Raw genomic sequence first — 18,043 nt, 5'->3', positions numbered from 1 at the left:
GTGTCCGGCAACAGTGCCCCATCCAGAGTGTCCGGCAACAGTGCCCCGTCCAGAGTGTCCGGCAACAGTGCCATGTCCAGAGCTTCCAGCGACAGTTCCCCGTCTAGAGATGGCACACAGTTCGGAGCCTGCAGAGACGGCCCACAGTCCGGAACCGGCAGAGATGGCCCACAGTCCGGAGCCGGCAGAGACGGCCCACAGTCCGGAGCCGGCAGAGACGGCCCACAGTCCGGAGCCGGCAGAGACGGCCCACAGTCCGGAGCCGACAGAGACGGCCCACAGTCCGGAGCCGACAGAGACGGCCCACAGTCCGGAGCCGACAGAGACGGCCCACAGTCCGGAGCCGACAGAGACGGCCCACAGTCCGGAACCGACAGAGTCGCCCTACAGTCCGGAACCGGGGCAGCTAGAGTCGCCCTCCAGTCCGGAGCTCCCAGAGTCGCCCTCCAGTCCGGAGCTCCCAGAGTCGCCCTCCAGTCCAGAGCTCCCAGAGTCGCCCATCAGCCCGAGGTCTCCATCGACACGCATCAGCCCGAGGTCTCCAGCGACGCGCATCAGCCCGAGGTCTCCAGCAACGCGCATCAGCCCGAGGTCTCCAGCGACGCGCATCAGCCCGAGGTCTTCAGCGATGCGCCATAGCCCAGAGACTTCGGGAGGGGTAAAATATAATAAGCATTTAGCGGGGGTGGACAGGTTAGGTTGGGGAGTAAGGCCGGAGCCTGAGCCACCTCCGTAGTAGGAGGTTGGGGGGGGGGTGTAGCACAAGAACCGTCGGTGATGGTGGCCACCCTCCCTTCCCTCCTTTTAGTTAGGATTATTTTTTGTTTTGGGGTTTATTTTTTGTGTTTATTTTTTGTGTGAGGTGCTTCCGGGGTCTGCACCTTTGGGGGGGGGGTACTGTCACGTCCTGACCTATAGGGGTTTTTGTTATTGTAGTTTGGTCAGGACGTGGCAGGGGTGTGTTTGTTTTGTGTTGTCGGGGTTTTTGGGTAGTGTTCTATGTTTTGTATTTCTATGTTCTATTTTCTAGTTTTCTATTTCTATGCCTAGTTTATTGTTTTGACCTTCAATTGGAGGCAGCTGTTCCTCGTTGCCTCTAATTGAAGGTCCTATTTAGTAGAGGTGTTTTTCTATGGGTTTTGTGGGTAGTTGTTTCTTGTTTAGCTGTGTGCCTGACAAGACTGTTTTCGTCGTTCTTTTTGTTCAGTGTTCATTTTTTTTTTAATAAAGAAGATATTGAGCATTCACGTACCCGCTGCATTTTGGTCCAATCGCTACGACACCTGTGACAAAAGGAATGACAATTAAATGGTACAGTTCTGTGGAATAATTTAAATGAATATCTAACCTGAACATCATCCACACCAAAAGTCCTCCAAGGTCCAGGGGACAAGATCCGAGCAATGCTTCTGTCAACACAGTGTATTTGAAAGTAAAGAAAAAGTACAATGCAACAGCTTTTTATACTCCAGCACGTAACAGTTTTGAGCACAGTTGGAACTGAATTAGCCCAAGGATTTTTCACAACATGTATGGGTTTTGCTGGACCAGAAAATGTATTTTCGACTGCAAACACACCATTTCTCACATCAATGCGCTCAGATGCCAAAAATCCTTCCTTGGACACTGTTTCAAAGCAATGTGTACGCTTTCTTCGTAAATGTGTTTAAGTTTTTCTTATTTAACTTCAGTTTGCTGTGTGGACAAGTTACAATCGCTTTTCTTGACTTGCCATGTATGTTGGGACCAGGTGATTTCATTATTGTATATATTGTAATGACCCGGCTGGGTCATAAAGGAAAAAGAGACGGACTCTAGGTGTGCAGGTCAGAACACAGGTTTATTCCTAAACTGGGCTATTGTTCAGGCCACAGCCCACGCCGCTAAATGCCGAATGTACACAACTATACCAAGTCTAATTAATGTTTACTCCCATAGGAACAGATCAAGGCCCCGAACAGAAAGAGAGAGAAGATGAGACAGTAATCCCTATTTATCATTTCCAAATCCCGCGGGATTACCCATCATACCCCCCCAACCTTTCCCTCTGTCCTGACATATTTAACCCCTGCTAGTAGCCATGAGAACCATAACACACCCACAAACACAGAACACAATACCGGGTCGTTACAATATTATGTGTAGGCTGTGTCGACTCGCTATGTTAACTAAGGGAATGGCATCAACGATACACATTTAGAGTCAGCCAAACACAACAAGGCATACATTGAAGAAACACAGAAAATCAACGATCAAATCGATTACGTAACTGTACATGTAGGCTTACTGATCAAGTAGGCAAATTTTTCACATAAGATTCCCTCATGGTGAGCAATTAGCTTGCTCACGTGCAAATGGGTGCTAATTAACGCTATGTTAACATCGGTGCGGTAGTTTGTCATATAAAAATATACCACTGCACTTGTATAACATGAATATTACAAAGTACATTATGCATAATGACAGTCTCACTTACTTCCATGGTTTATATTTTTTATCCATGTAGGTTAGGTTCGATTAAAATTAGTTTTCGTTGATGTTGATACCTTCGACGTTTACCTCAACTTGGGTGACCTTGAAAGAGACAGGAAGGGTTCGGATTAAAGGCGTTTGACTCCGACCACATTGAGCCCGGTCCGGAACTGCACGCTGCAGTCAGGGGTTACCTTACAGCAGCGCGTCCCCTGAACGATAACGAAGAGGTAACGTTAGGTGAGATGCCTGACCACGAAGACCGGGGTTAGAAGGTGATGAAGCGGACTTCATGAGCTGTAACCGAAAAACTACTGGCATTTGGAAAGTTTGAGGTGATGGAGAAAGTGTGGTGGTACAAGTAATAGCATTGTTAAATATCTCGCTAGCTGGATCTAATTCTCTGTTATCTAGCCAGAGAAATGTTGAGCAACATTAGCCAAGTTATCTGATCAAATAATTGAGCTTATAGTGTGAAAATTTGCTTGCTAATAAAGTCAGACAGCTAACATTACAACATCAGATGAGCTAACATTAGTAAACTAACCAATTCGCTATAGTATTAACTGGTATACGACTCCTTGCCGTTCATTAAGTTATAACGCATTAGTTGCTTACTGGACCCTGGCAATCTGTGTGAAATGTTAACTAGTTAACTAGCTAACGAACTAACCACTATCTGTTAACTAATGTTTTCCCTCTACAGTATGCGGTTAATTTTCAGAATGACAGAATTAGGTGAAAATCAGGCTTTGCTTGTTAAACAAGTGGATTCAGGGATCAAGTGTAGCTGGAGCTGGGCTCTTTACCTGGATGCCACTAGAGGTGAAAGGAACACCACACACTTTCCCTCTTCCTCACTTTTGCTGGCTAACTGTAGAAAAGATGTCCACAGGCAGAAAGTGTACAATGCAATAATGTGCAGTGTAGCCCAGAGATATTGTTTTTGTTGTGTTGAACTTCACAGAAACACGTGTGTGTGTGTGTGTGTGTGTGTGTGTGTGTGTGATGGGGATTATTACATTTTTTACTCAGTGAATGTTATTTTTGTACATATGTAGCCTTGTGCACTTGATCGATGTCTTACTAAAGTTTCCACTATAATGGAGCAAAAATAGAATGCCTGTTTGTTTCATTCTATTTCTACTTAAGATGTTTTTTCCCCAAGTGCAATATTTAGATGTGTGCGGTCACAAGCGCTCTATTATAAAGGCTGTCATGGCTAACTGCAATATTAGTGTATTGCAGTTTTTGTCTTTTTGTCATTTGTTGGATTTGCCCCAAACATAACACTTTGTTTTCAGGACAAAATATACATTTTTTTGCAGTATTACTTTAGTGCCTTCCTGCAAACAGGATGCATGTATTGGAATATTTTTATTCTGTACAGACTTCCTTCTTTCACTCTGTCATTTAGGTTAGTATTGTGGAGTAACTACAATGTTGTTGATCCATCCTCAGTTTTCTCCTATCACAGCCATTAAACTCTGTAACTGTTTTAAAGTCACCATTGGCCTCATGTTGAATTTCCTTCCTCTCCGGCAACTGAGTTAGGAAGGCCGTCTGTATCTTTGTAGTGACTGGGTGTATTGATACACCATACAATGTGTAATCAATAATTTCACTATGCTCAAAGGCATATTCAATGTCTGCTTTTTGTTGTTGTTGACCCATTTACCAATAAAACAGTTTTAGAGTTGAATGGATGTGATAGGAGGAAACTGAGGATGGATCAACCACAGTGTAGTTACTCTAAATGACAGTGTGAAAAGAAAGAAGCCTGTACATAAAGAAGCCTTTGCGAGGCATTGGAAAACCTCCCTGGTCTTTGTGGTTGAATCAGTGTTTGAAATTCACTGCATGACTGAGGGACCTTACAGATAATTGTATGTTCTGGGATACAGGGATGAGGTAGTCATTCAAAAATTATGTTAAACGCTATTAATGCACACAGAGTGAGTCCATGCAACTTATTATGTGGCTTGAGAAGAGCATTTCTACTCCTGAACTTGTTTAGGCTTACCATAACAAAGGGGTTGAATACTTATTGACTCAAGACATTTCCAATTTTAATTTGTTATTCATTTGTAAACATTTCGAAAAACATAATTCCACCCTAACATTGTGGGGTATTGTGTATAGGCCACTGACACAAAATCTAAATTAAATCAGTTTAAAAATTCAGCCTGTAAGACAACGAAATGTGAAAAAGTCAAGGGGTGTGAATACTCTCTGAAGGTAGTGTAGATTTCATATGACCGTTTCAAATCAAGGTTATCATCGGAAATTATTGATATTTTTTTTTTTAAATGCTCTAATAAATATATAGTATTAACCATCTAGCAGGTTATATTCTTGTGATCGAGTTGCACAGTAATGGCAGTAGAATACAAGTGTATATTAGTACGATGTAAATCCAGCAGGTGGTGCCATGGAAAGGTAGGTTTGCCGCCCAAAGAAGATTATGGAGAAGGACAAATGAGAAGGAGATGAACATGGCAGGAACCACCTGGAAACCACAGCGTTTGCTGGAGATGCACTGTTGAGGCCCATTGCTCCACTATGAGCTGAAATTAATAAAAAATAACATTGTCTCTGAGGATAGATCAACAACATTGTAGTTACTCCACAACACTAACATAAATGACAAGAGTGAAAAGATGTAAGCCTGTACAGAATAAAAATATTCCAATACATGCATCCTGTTTGCAATAAGGCACTAAAGTAATTCTGCTAAAAATGTCACAAAGAAATGAACTTTTTATGTTTAGGGCAAATCCAACACATCACTGAGTACCACTTTTCATATTTTCATGCTTGTCATTGGCAAGGACTAAGGAGTTTTTTAGGATAGAAAGAAATGGAATAGAGCTAAGCACAGGCAAAATCCTAGAGGAAAACTTGGTTCAGTTTGCTTTCCAACAGACAGTGGGAGATAAATTCACCTTTCAGCAGGACAGTTACCTAAAACACAAGGCCAAATCTACACTAGAGTTGCTTACCAAGACGTCATTGAATGTTCCTGAGTGGTCCAGTTACAGTTTTGTCTTAAATCGTCTTGAAAATCCATGGCAAGACTTGAAAATGGCTGTCTATCAATGATCAACAACTAACTTGAAAGAGCTTGATGAATTTTTTAATGAATAATGGGCAAATATTGCACAGTCCAGGTATGCAAAGCTCTTAGAGACTTACCCAGAAAGACTCACAACTGTTATCGCTGCCAAAGGGGATTCTAACATGTATTTATTGTTATTATTATTGACTCAGGGGGGGTTTTAATACATATCTAATCATGATATATTGTGTTTTTTAATAATGTTACAATTATTCTACCGCTTTGACATTACAGAGTAGCTTGTGTTAATCGTTGACAAAAACATTACAATGAAATCCAGTAACGCAACAAAATGTGGAAAAAGTCAAGGGGTGTGAATACTTTCTGAAGGCACTGTAATTGTTCGAGGCTGGTTAGTCTTTCAAAGACAGGAATAAATGTGTCTCTGTCAGTTTTATATATTTGGTGTGTGGATGTCAGAAAAATAAACACCTTTCATGTCTTTTCACACATACACACACATAAAGAAAATACTTTTTTTTAATACTATATTCACACATTTGTCACATTTGTGATTTTTCATCAGAAATGAATGCTTATGGTTACCTTTATGTGTGTAAAATATGACTGTCCTCAGATTCTTTATTAATAGATTTTAGATGTGTATTACAATTGGTTTTGTTACAAAACCCTATATACCCATTATTTAGCTAGAATGGAATGTTCGTGTCCTGTATATCTAACATATAAATTCTACACATCATAAATCTAGCTATAGTCTTTGGTTAGTTAGGCCTCGTCCCAAAGGGCACCCTAATCCCTATATAGTGCACTACTTTTGACCAGAGACCAGATCTCACATTATTGTATTGATAAATGTTTTTTTATACTGTATATATATATATACTGTATATATATTTTATATACTGTATATTATTTGTCACATTTGACTGTGTAAAACCTCGCAGTCCTACTACTTTTTCTGAGATTGAGGCAGATATATCTCATTTTGCATCAAAATGTGATCGTTTGTCTTTCTGAAATGAAACCATCTAGTGATTGGTTTCAAACAAATACATGTCTGTCATTAAACAACTCCATGTCATGATTAGATGGGGAAAATCTCTTTCATAAGTTCTTTAAACAAAAAAAAAGATAATTTACCAATATTTCTGAAAATGTATACTGCTCAAAAAGATAAAGGGAACACTTAAACAACACATCCTAGATCTGAATGAAATAAATAATCTTATTAAATACTTTTTTCTTTACATAGTTGAATGTGCTGACAACAAAATCACACAAAAATAATCAATGGAAATCCAATTTATCAACCCATGGAGGTCTGGATTTGGAGTCACACTCAAAATTAAAGTGGAAAACCACACTACAGGCTGATCCAACTTTGATGTAATGTCCTTAAAACAAGTCAAAATGAGGCTCAGTAGTATGTGTGGCCTCCACATGCCTGTATGACCTCCCTACAACGCCTGGGCATGCTCCTGATGAGGTGGCGGATGGTCTCCTGAGGGATCTCCTCCCAGACCTGGACTAAAGCATCCGCCAATTCCTGGACAGTCTGTGGTGCAACGTGGCGTTGGTGGATGGAGTGAGACATGATGTCCCAGATGTGCTCAATTGGATTCAGGTCTGGGGAACGGGCGGGCCAGTCCATAGCATCAATGCCTTTCTCTTGCAGGAACTGCTGACACACTCCAGCCACATGAGGTCTAGCATTGTGCATTAGGAGGAACCCAGGGCCAACCGCACCAGCATATGGTCTCACAAGGGGTCTGAGGATCTCATCTCGGTACCTAATGGCAGTCAGGCTACCTCTGGCGAGCACATGGAGGGCTGTGCGGCCCCCCAAAGAAATGCCACCCCACACCATGACTGACCCACCGCCAAACCGGTCATGCTGGAGGATGTTGCAGGCAGCAGAATGTTTTCCACGGCGTCTCCAGACTGTCACGTCATGTCTGTCACGTGCTCAGTGTGAACCTGCTTTTATCTGTGAAGAGCACAGGGCGCCAGTGGCGAATTTGCCAATCTTGGTGTTCTCTGGCAAATACCAAACATCCTGCACGGTGTTGGGCTGTAAGCACAACCCCCACCTGTGGACGTCGGGCCCTCATACCACCCTCATGGAGTCTGTTTCTGACCGTTTGAGCAGACACATGCACATTTGTGGCCTGCTGGAGGTCATTTTGTAGGGCTCTGGCAGTGCTTCTCCTGCTCCTCCTTGCACAAAGGCGGAGGTAGCGGTCCTGCTGCTGGGTTGTTGCCCTCCTACGGCCTCCTCCACATCTCCTGATGTACTGGCCTGTCTCCTGGTAGCACCTCCATGCTCTGGACACTACGCTGAGCAGTGTATATTTAGTATTTTGGAATGAAACTCTTCAAATGTGCTTCGTATCAGCTTGTATGATATCTGCTTGAAGTGTTGCATTAGTTTACTCATTATGTGGATATCTAAAGAGATTTAAATGATGTCAGGATGGGATAAACAGACTCTTAATATCAGCTCAGTGCAAATGTTTTCTCCCTCTGGCCCCCTTGGAAGCTATAGCCTTCAAAGACTGTTGGGTATTTTTTTCTCACCCATTCTTCCCATTCACCATCTGTCTGAGTAAATGCCATGCAGCTGAATGAATTCTCCATCTGACACTGGAAGGCAGGATCACCCTTCGCTGGCATAATAGTAGAGGAAGATATTTAAATAGACCATTGTTTTCCAGGATCACAAAGGATATGGCATGGGTCCAGGTGAGGGAGAAAAACAACTAGACAAGACAGTGATTCTGGGGTTTTGGCTGCCCTGTTCTTTGCATTCAATAGCCTCTTTCCCTCATTGAAAAAGCAACCTAATACATGAAAATAATTTCAAGTAGGAATAATATATTTATTTTATGAAAAAGTAACAACGCATTTATTTCTTCATGAAGAAGTAACATATAATGAGTGAAAAAACATTACATCTAAGTATAAAACATGAAACAAGCATTAGTAAATTAAATGCATCTCTTTCATCTAATGAAAGTGACGTCTGGGTTATGCGGGACGCTCACGGGCTGAGGACAGTGGGTGTGTTCCACTGGACCACAGTGCTGACTCACTGAATCACTATGGATAAGCTACTATCATGAGTGATTCAGGCCTAAATTAAGCCCAATGACTGTCACTGTGACCTTGAGCAAGGCACTTAACCCTAATTTCTCCAGGGACGCTGTGGCAGTGGCCTGTGGGTGTCTCAGGGGTGCAGTAGTGCTGTAGTGCAGACCAGGACCAAGGCTATATGCCGGGTGTCCACTCATGATCTGAGGAGTGGGAGGGAGGGTGTAATAATGCAATATTTAGTAGTTAAAATCCAAAAATGCATTCTAATTGGGAACCTAGCCATGCAATGTCATAAGATATCGCTTTCATTACCTGGTTTCGGAAGCTCATTGGATCCCAGGGCAGGGGCAAATTGACAATTTTTTTCTCTCAGAGAGGGAAAAAAGTTGGTCACTTTTGTAGACAGCTAGCTACAGCTACTAGGCTAGCTAGCACCTAGCTTCGTTAAGTTTTGGTAACGCTGGATAATTATAGCTAGTTAATGGCTAAGCTTTGATCAGCATGGATATCCGAAATCCGTCAAGGAAACAAAAACTGAGGATCACCATGCTGAGAGTGATGCCGAGCTCAAGGAGCATTCTACTAGCCTGACCACCAAGGTTGAGGAGCCTAGCAGTAATACCCACCCATCCCCCACGCCGCCTGCTGACCAACAAGATCTAAAAGAGACAGGGCCTAGCACCAGCAGGGTTCCATCACATCAAGCACCTATTTGTCTTGACACTTACCCAAACCGCATGTTCAGTGGGAGAAAGCTGGCTTTCTGTAGCGCCTGGTTCAATCACAGAGAGTGGCTTAAATGCTAATTCGGACAGAGCTTTCCCTAAAACTGGCTATTCAAGTTGAAACCATGACAATGGCAACACTAAAGGACTGGGGAAGCATACCTCCTGTAAAGAGCATTTGAAATACATGATTTAATGGCAGACAAAACAAACACCAAGTGAAAGAAATGTCCACTCTTGTGAATACAGAGTAGCTAGGAACAAGTCATCTGCATGTGTCAGTGATTGTGGAGTTTCTTGCAGTGGATGAGCTTCCTTTGTGAGGAAGTTTGGATGCAATTGACTCAATGGCAACTCTTCTAAATGGTAAGCTTACAATCTTCATGGCCCTGGCCGCTGGGCCAGAATGATTAATTTATTGGTTTGGTTTTACCTCATGTAGTGTAACGGTCATCGTGAACACAGGACCAAAACGCAGCGGGAACATGAATGCTCATCTTTTTAATGTTTAAGAAAAGTGAACACTTACAAAATAAACAAAACAACGACTACACAGTTCCATAAGGCGAAGTAGCTATACAGAAAACATCTACCCACAAAACCCAAAGGAAAAACAGGCTGCCTAAATATGACTCCCAATCAGCAACAACAATATACAGCTGTTCCTGATTGAGAGCCATACCCGGCGAAACAAAGAAATCCCAAACATAGAAACACGGACATAGAATGCCCACCCAAATCACACCCTGACCAAACCTAAATAGAGACATAAAAAGGCTCTCTCAGGTCAGGGCGTGACAATTTCATAGTTTTGATGTCTTCACTATTATTCTACAAAATGTCCAACTTTAACCTGTCTCCTCCCAAGCATCTACGCTGATTGAAGTGGATTTAACAAGTGACATCAATAAGGGATCATAGCTTTCACTTTAGATTCACCTGGTCAGTCTATGTCATGGAAAAAGCAGGTGTTCCTAATGTTATGTAAACTTAGTGTATACGAAGCAAACATAGAAGCCTTCTTGGTTCTTTCCAGAACCTTTTTTTTTTTTAAAGAGTGTACTAGCGCCATAAGATACCGTCATGAATTAACAATGTAGATTGAGATTTGTGGGTTGCAAGTATGATTCGCAAATGTGTAATTGAATTTCAAAAGCTTGTATCATGATGTGTGAAAGATTTAACAACGGTCCCAAACTTGTAACTAAACATTTGAATACATTCTATAAGATTTGCAAGCATAATTTATTTTCTGAATTATTAAAAGTCCATTTACGAGTATGAATATTCTGCTGTGAATCAAAAATACACTTGCAGATTTTGAATCTGCACGCACTCGGAGTTCTGTCACTCTTGTCACTTTACCAAGAGATTCGTAAACTTGTAGAAAGTTGTGAAAATATGTAAAGAGTTTCGCAAGTAACAATTGAATTTGAACAGCTCTGGGGGCGGACCTTTTACTCCTGACCAATCAGTTCCCGTTGCCAAAACCACAGCCGCCTAACCATTGGCTGGATTGTTCCATCAATCAAATATCAGGAAGTAGCTACCGACATGAGCAAGAGAGGACGAGGTAAATAAAACCAAAACGACCTACTTGAAGGTAATTGTCTCTTTTATCTGTGTACATATCTTTTTTGTGTGAATAGGCATGACAGTGGTTTGCCTATCATGTGAAATATAATGGTACACATCAGACGAACTCCAGACCAGCCATTGCATTGACAGCCGCTATTACATTAGCCAGTTGGCCTCTTCTGGCTGTGCTGGCTGGAGATTATAACAGTACATGGCCAAGATGTTCAAACGTTCATTGATGACCAACAGGGTCAAATAATAATAATCACAGTGGTTGTAGAGGGTGCAATAGGTCAGCACCTCAGGAGTAAATGCCAGTTGGCTTTTCGTTGCCGGGCAATCTAAGTTTGAGACAGCACGTGCGGTAGGGAGAGAGAGTCAAAAACAGCAGATCCAGGACAAGGTAGCACGTCCGGTGAACAGGTCAGGGTTCCATAGCCGCAGGCAGAACAGTTGAAACTGGAGCAGCAGCACGACCAGGTGGACTGGGGACAGCAAGGAGTCATCAGGCCAGGTAGTCCTGAGGCATGGTCCTAGGGATCAGATCCGAGGGGAGGGAGAGAAAGAAAATTAGAGGGAGCATACATAAATTCACACACGACACCGGATAAGACAGGAGAATTACACCAGATATAACAGACTGACCCTAGCCCCCCGACACATAAACTATTGCAGAATATATACTGGAGGCTGAGACAAGATGGGTCGGGAGACACTGTGGCCCCATCCGGCAACCCCCGGACAGGGCCAAAGCACAGCCTCCACACCACTAGAGGGATATCCGCAAACCACCAACTTACTACCCTGAGACAAGGCTGAGTATAGCCCATGAAGATCTTCGCTCCCCTGGGCCAGACTACACTCAAGCATAGGGCCTACTGAAGAGATGAGTCTTCAATAGACCTAAAAGTTGAGTTTGAGTCTGCATCTCTCACATGGATAGGCAGACCATTACATCAAAATGTAGCTCTATAAGAGAAAGCCCTGCCTTGCTTAGAAATTGTAGGGACAATAAGGAGGCCTGCATCTTGTGACCGTAGCGTACATGTAGGTATGTACGGCAGGACCAAATCGGAGAGATGGTTAGGAGCAAGCCCATGTAGTGCTTTGTAGGTTAGCAGTAAAACCTTAAAATCAGCCCTAACAGGAAGCCAGTGTAGAGAGGCTAGCACTGGAGTAATATGATCAAATGTTTTGGTTCTAGTCAAGATTCTAGCAGCCGTGTTTAGCACTAACTGAAGTTTATTTAGTGCTTTATCCGGGTAGCCGGAAAGTAGAGCATTGCAGTAGTCTAATCAAGAAGTGACAAAAGCATGGATTAGCTTTTCTGCATCATTTTTTGAAACATTATGAAGACGGAAAAAAGCTGTCCTTAAAATATTCTTGATATGTTCGTCAAAAGAGAGGTCAGGGTCCAGAGTAACGCTGAGGTCCTTCACAGTTTGTACAACCATCAAGATTAATTGTCAGATCCAACAGAAGATCTCTTTGCTTCTTGGGACCTAGAACTAGCATCTCTGCTCCGAGTTTAAAAGTAAAACATTTGCCGCCATCCACCTCCTTATGCCTGAGACACAGGATTACAGGGAGGGAAATTTTGGGGCTTCACCATGTTTCATCGACATGTACAGCTGTGTATCGTCCGCATAGCAGTGAAAGTTAATATTATGTTTCCAAACTACATCACCAAGAGGTAAAATATATAGTGAAAACAATAGTGGTCCTAAAACAAAACCTTGATGAACAATGAAACTTACAATGGACAAACCATCCACAGAGACAAACTGATGTATTTTAGACAGATACGATCTAAACCAGGCCAGAACTTGTCCGTGTACACCTTTTAGAGTTTCCAATCTCTCAAAAAGAATGTGGTGATCAGTGGTGTCAAAAGCAGCACTAAGGTCTAGGAGCACAAGGACAGATGCAGCCTTGGGGTCTGACGCCATTAAAAGGCCATTTTCCACCTTCACGAGTGCAGTCTCAGTGCTATGATTGGGTCTAAAACCAGACTGAAGCGTTTCGGATACAGTATTTGTCTTCAGGAAGGCAGTGAGTTGCTGCACAACAGCTTTTTCAAAAACATTTGGGAGGAATGGGAGATTTGATATAGGCCGATAGCTTTTTAGAGAGAGGCTTTATTACTGCCACTTTTAGTGAGTTTGGTACACTTCCAGTGGATAGGTAGCCGTTTATTATGTTCAACATAGGAGGGCCACGCACAGGAAGCAGATCTTTCAGTAGTTTAGTTGGAATAGGGTCCAGTATGCAGCTTGAAGGTTTAGAGGTCATGAATATTTTCATGAAAGCATCAAGGGATATAGGATTAAAAAACTTGAATGTCTCCATTGATCCTAGGTCCTGGCAGTGTTTTGATCTTTTCGTCAAAGAAGTTCATGAATTCGTCACTGCTGAAGTGAAAGCCATCCTCTCTTGGGGAATACCACGTTTTAGTTAGCTTTGCAACAGTATCAAAAATAAATGTAGGATTGTTCTTATTCTCCTGAAATAGGTTGGAAAAATAGGATGATCGAGCAGCAGTGAGGGCTTTTCGATATTGCACGGTAATGTCTTTCCAAGCTAGTCAGAAGACTTCCAGTTTGGTGGAGCGCCATTTCCGTTCCAATTATCTGGAAGCTTGCTTCAGAGCTCGTGTATTTTCTGGAAGCTTGCTTCAGAGCTCGGGTATTTTCTGTATACCAGGGAGCTAGTGACAAATGTTTTTGTTCTAGTGACAAATGTTCTTGTGACAAATGTTTTTGGTTTTTAGGGGTGCGACTGCATCTAGGGTATTATGCAAGGTTACATTTAGATCCTCAGTTAGGTGGTTAACCGATTTTTGTACTTCGACATCCTTGGTAGGCGGAGGGAGTCTGGAAGGGCATCTAGGAATCTTTGGGTTGTCTGAGAATTTATGACACGGAGGCATTTTTGTGGTCGTTTTGTTTGTTTGCTTTGGCACCTTTCAACACCCCTCATCTATGCATGCAACCACTCACTTACACTACTGATTACTGACTACACACACCATTGTTAATTGTATTTAGGTTATTTAATAAATAAATATACTTTTGTTATTCCTTATCTCCACGTTGTCTCCCTTTTTGTTACGGACTTCGAGCCGGTTCGTGACAATATTAAAGTCACCAAAACTTAGAATATTACCTGCAATGACTGCATGGTTCGATTGGAATTCAGGGAACTCAGTGAGTGACGCTGTATACAGCCCAGGAGGCCTGTAAACAGTAGCTATAAAAAGTGATTGAGTAGGCTGCATAGATTTCATGACTAGAAGCTCAAAAGACAAAAACTCAGTCTTTTTTTTTTGGTAAATAGAAATTTGTTATCGTAAATGTTAGCAACACCTATGCCTTTGCGGGATGCGCAGGGGATATGGTCACTAGTGTAAGCAGGAGGAGGCACCTCATTTAACACAGAAAATTCATCAGGTTTAAGCCATGTTTCAGTCAGGCCAATCACATCAAGATTATGATCAGTGATTAGTTCATTGACTATAACTGCCTTGGAAGTGAGGGATCTAACTTTAAGTAGCCCTACTTTGAGATGTGAGATATCACAATCACTTTCAATAATGATAGGAATGGAGGTCTTTATTCCAGTGAGATTGCTAAAGCTAACACCGCCATGTTTAGTTTTGCCCAATCTAGATCGAGGCACAGACACGGTCTCAATGGGGAAAGCTGAGCTGACTACACGAACTATGCTAGTGGCAGAAACCACTAAGCTGGCAGGCTGGCTGACAGCCTGCTGCCTGGCCTGCACCCTATATCATTGTGGAGCTATAGGAGTTAGAGCCCTGTCTATGTTGATAGATAAGATGAGTGCACCCCTCCAGCTAGGATGGAGTCCGTCACTCCTCAGCAGGCCAGACTTGATCCTGTTGGTGGATGAGTCCCAGAAAGAGTTATCTACAAATTCTATCTTTTGGGAAGGACATAAAACTGTTTTCAACCAGCGATTGAGTTGTGAGACTGCTGTAGAGCTCATCACTCCCCATAACTGGGAGGGGGCCAGAGACAATTCCTCAATAGCGACACATCTTTCTAGCTAATTTACATGCTGAAGCTATGTTGTGCTTGGTGACCTCTGACTGTTTCATCCTAACATTGTTGGTGCCGACGTGGATAACAAAATCGCCCAAAATCACACAAAATACAACCTACACTCGCCAGTTTTAGCCTTAGCCAGCACCCTCTTCAGATTAGCCTTTATGTCGGTAGCCCTGCCCCCTGGTAAACAGTGTATGATCACTGGATGATTATTTGTAAGTCTATCACTGCGGGTAAAGGAGTCGCCAATGACTAGGGTTTTCAATTTGTCAGAGGTGATGGTGGGAGGCTTCGACGGCCAGAGACCAGAGAAGTCTCGGCCTCTGACTCCGACTCGTTGCTTAATGGGGAGAACTGGTTGAAAGATTCTGTCGGCTGAATGAGTGACACTGGTTGAGTATTTCCGACAGAATTTCCTTCCAGAAGCCTTGAGAAAATTGTCCGGCTGCAGGGACTGTGCGAGGTGATTTTTACTACTATCTGTACTTACTGGTGGCACAGACACTGTTTCATCCTTTCCTACACTTAAATTACCATTGTCTAATGATTGCATCTGAAGCTGGGCTTGCAGCACGGCTACCCTCACCATAAGGCAACAGTTTTCCTGTGTATTATAAGTACAGCGACTGCAATTAGATGGCATAGTGTTAATGTTAATGTTACTACTTAGCTTCAGCTGGTGGAGGTTCTGTATAACCATGTCCAGATAAAGCATCTGGAGTGAAAAAGTTGAATGAAAAAAATTTGAGCGAGGGGGATTTTTTGTTGTTGATTTAACGGTCATTAAATATGGAAAAGTAAAAAACGTAAAGTTGGCAGGTAGCCAATTAGCAACCAACCAAACAAATTTGAGCAGTGAGGTTAATTTCTTCCCTCTCTCTGCTCTTTTCCTCAGGTTGAAGCACAGGAGTACACCACATTGAGGAGTACACCACATCAGTCACTGGCTTTATCAATAAGTGCATAGATGATGTCGTCCCCACAGTGACTGTACGTACATACCCCAACCAGAAGCCATGGATTACAGGCAACATCCGCACTGAGCTAAAGGCTAGAGCTGCCGCTTTCAAGGAGCGGGACTCTAATCCGGACGCTTCTAAGAAATCCCGCTATGCCCTCCGACGAACCATCAAACAGGCAAAGCGTCAATACAGGACTAAGATTGAATCGTACTACACCGGCTCCGACGCTCATCAGATGTGGCAGGGCTTGCAAACTATTACAGACTTCAAAGGGAAGCACAGCCGCGAGCTGCCCAGTGACACGAGTCTACCAGACGAGCTAAATTACTTCTATACCTGCTTCGAGGCAAGCAACACTGAAGCATGCATGAGAGCATCAGCTGTTCCGGACAACTGTGTGATCACGTTCTCCGTAGCTGATGTGAGTAAGACCTTTAAACAGGTCAACATTCACAAGGCCGCAGGGCCAGACGGATTACCAGGACGTGTACTCCGAGCATGCGCTGACCAACTGGCAAGTGTCTTGACTGACATTTTCAACCTCTCCCTGTCCGAGTCTGTAATACAAACATGTTTTGAGCAGACCACCATAGTCCCTGTGCCCAAGAACACTAAGATAACCTGCCTAAATGACTACCGACCCGTAGCACTCACATCTGTAGCCATGAACTGCTTTGAAAGGCTGGTCATGGCTCACCTCTACACCATTATACCAGAAACCCTTGACCCACTCCAATTTGCATACCACCCCAACAGATCCATAGATGATGCAATCTCTATTGCACTCCACACTGCCCTTTCCCACCTGGACAAAAGGAATACCTATGTGAGAATGCTATTCATTGACTACAGCTCAGCGTTCAACACCATAGTGCCCTCAAAGCTCATCAATAAGCTAAGGGACTAAACACCTCCCTCTGCAACTGGATTCTGGACTTCCTGACGGGCCGCCCCCAGGTGGTAAGGGTAGGTAACAACACATCCGCCACGCTGATCCTCAACACAGGGGCCCCTCAGGGGTGCGTGTTCAGCCCGCTCCTGTACTCCCTGTTCACTCATGGCTGCACGGCCAGGCACGACTCCAACACAATCATTACATTTGCCGATGACAAAACAGTGGTAGGCCTGACCACCGACAACAACGAGACAGCCTATAGGGAGGAGGTCTGAGACCTGGCCGTGTGGTGCCAGGACAACAACCTCTCCCGAAAACGTGATCAAGACAAAGGAGATGATTGTGGACTAAAGGAAAAAGAGGACCGAGCACGCCCCATTCTCATTGATGGGGCTGCAGTGGAGCAGGTTGAGAGCTTCAAGTTCCTTGTTGTCCACATCACCAACAAACTAACATGGTCCAAGCACACCAAGACAGTCGTCAAGAGGGCACAACAAAACCTATTCCCCCTCAGGAGACTGAAAAGGTTTGGCATGGGTCCTCAGATCATCAAAAGGTTCTACAACTGCACCATCGAGAGCATCCTGACTGGTTGCATCACTGCCTGGTATGGCAACTGCTCAGCCTCCGACCACAAGGCATTACAGAGGGTAGTGTGAACGGCCCAGTACATCACTGGGGCCAAGCTTCCTGCCATCCAGGACCTCTATACCAGGCGGTGTCAGAGGAAGGCCCTAAAAATGGTCAAAGACTCCAGCCACCCTAGTCATAGACTGTTCTCTCTACTACCGCACGACAAGCGGTACCTGAGCGCCAAGTCTAGGTCCAAGAGGCTTCTTAACAGCTTCTACCCCCAAGCCATAAGACTCCTGGACATCAAGTCAAATGGCTACTCAGACTATTTGCATCCCCCCCCCCCCCCCTCCTCTCCACACCACTGTCTGTTGTCATCTATGCATAGTAGTTTTAATAACTCTACCTACATGTACATACTACCTCAACTAACCGGTGCCCCGCACAATGACTCTGTACCAGCACCCCCCTGTACATATTGTTATTTTTGACTGCTGCCCTTTAATTACTTGTTACTTTTATCTCTTATCCATATATTTTTTGAAACTGCACTGTTGGTTAGGGGCTCCTAAGTAAACATTTCACTGTTGTAT

The sequence above is a fragment of the Salmo salar genome, chromosome ssa09 (genome assembly GCF_905237065.1).
Source record: "Salmo salar chromosome ssa09, Ssal_v3.1, whole genome shotgun sequence".
Taxonomy (NCBI): domain Eukaryota; kingdom Metazoa; phylum Chordata; class Actinopteri; order Salmoniformes; family Salmonidae; genus Salmo; species Salmo salar.
This window is presented reverse-complemented; position numbering follows the sequence as displayed.